The following is a 1,303-nucleotide window of genomic DNA, read 5'->3' as shown; positions in this document are numbered from 1 at the left end:
CCCAAAAAAAAATTAAGTTTGTTTTTAAAAAATATTTTCAATTTCAAAAATTATTTTCTACTCTAGTTAAAATAAAAGATATTTTTCATTCATAAGTCAAACACTAAAAATCTTTTCCGGAAAATATTTTCTACTCACCAACCAAACATGAGAAAATAAGTCAAAAATCAACTTGTTTTCCAAGAAAACAATTTCTAGGAAAACATTTTCCATGGAAAACATTTTCCTTCATACCAAACACACCCTAAATCGAATGAGTTTTAGCGGCAAAAGAGCTTGGTTTTACCAGCTTTTGTCCAAAAGGCCGCAAAAGCCTTTACTGGGCCCCGATACAGCGACCAAAGTACATTGGCTGGTAATGGCTATAGCGGCCAAAAGAGCTTGGTTATGGCCACTAATGCCTTTTTTAATTGCCGCTAAATCCCTTTTATGTTGTAGTATATGCTACAGTGCTTAGGCAAACAGGGTGCAAACAACTAGGGATTCAATAAAATAGTTCAAGTACAAGTGAGGCTACCAACAAAAGTCTACAGACTCAAAGGGGTTCCTAGTGATAGTATATCTGATAAGGCTAAAATTTATGAACATATCATTGGATGCCTATTATCATCTCTTAAACAAAGCAATACTTTTGATTTCGCTTCAACAACATGCATGACAAGTTCTAGACTTAGATGCAATACCTGAAATACACAATGTCTCACCACACATGGCACTAGTTCAATTCAAGTAAGCTTTCTCATCCAACACAACACTCAGCTAATGTAAAAGTTCAAATTAAGCTTAAATTGCAATTTAGAATCAAACACAAGAGTTCAAAGGCATCCACCTATATTCACCCACATGCTTTCATACAAGGTTTCCCTTCCAGCTTTTAAGCTTTAACACAAACACCATACTTATAGACTCAATGACGAAAGTTACCCTTAAGACGGTTGGCATACATCTATCATAGGGCAATGCGACTCAACTACGACGACTGACTCAATCCTAAAAATATATTTTCGTATTTTGTTCGGTTCAAATGGACTCTCCTTGGTCAAAAAACCAAAAACAACCTCCAAGGAACCCAAAAGAAAATAATTAAACAATTCATCAAATACTATATTCAACAAAGATGAACCTACACCCCACCACACATTTTAAAAACAAGCACTGACCCCAGTGCTACAAAACATTAGAACTATCAAGTACAGAGGTAAGGTGAAACACTCCCTGATCAGACCATCATGGCCTTAATGCCATCAACCTCTTCCACAGCCTGAAGTGGGTCCACATCCTCTGTATCAGAGTCAAAATACAC

The sequence above is a fragment of the Solanum tuberosum genome, unplaced genomic scaffold, assembly GCF_000226075.1.
Source record: "Solanum tuberosum cultivar DM 1-3 516 R44 unplaced genomic scaffold, SolTub_3.0 scf00055, whole genome shotgun sequence".
Lineage (NCBI taxonomy): Eukaryota > Viridiplantae > Streptophyta > Magnoliopsida > Solanales > Solanaceae > Solanum > Solanum tuberosum.
This window is presented reverse-complemented; position numbering follows the sequence as displayed.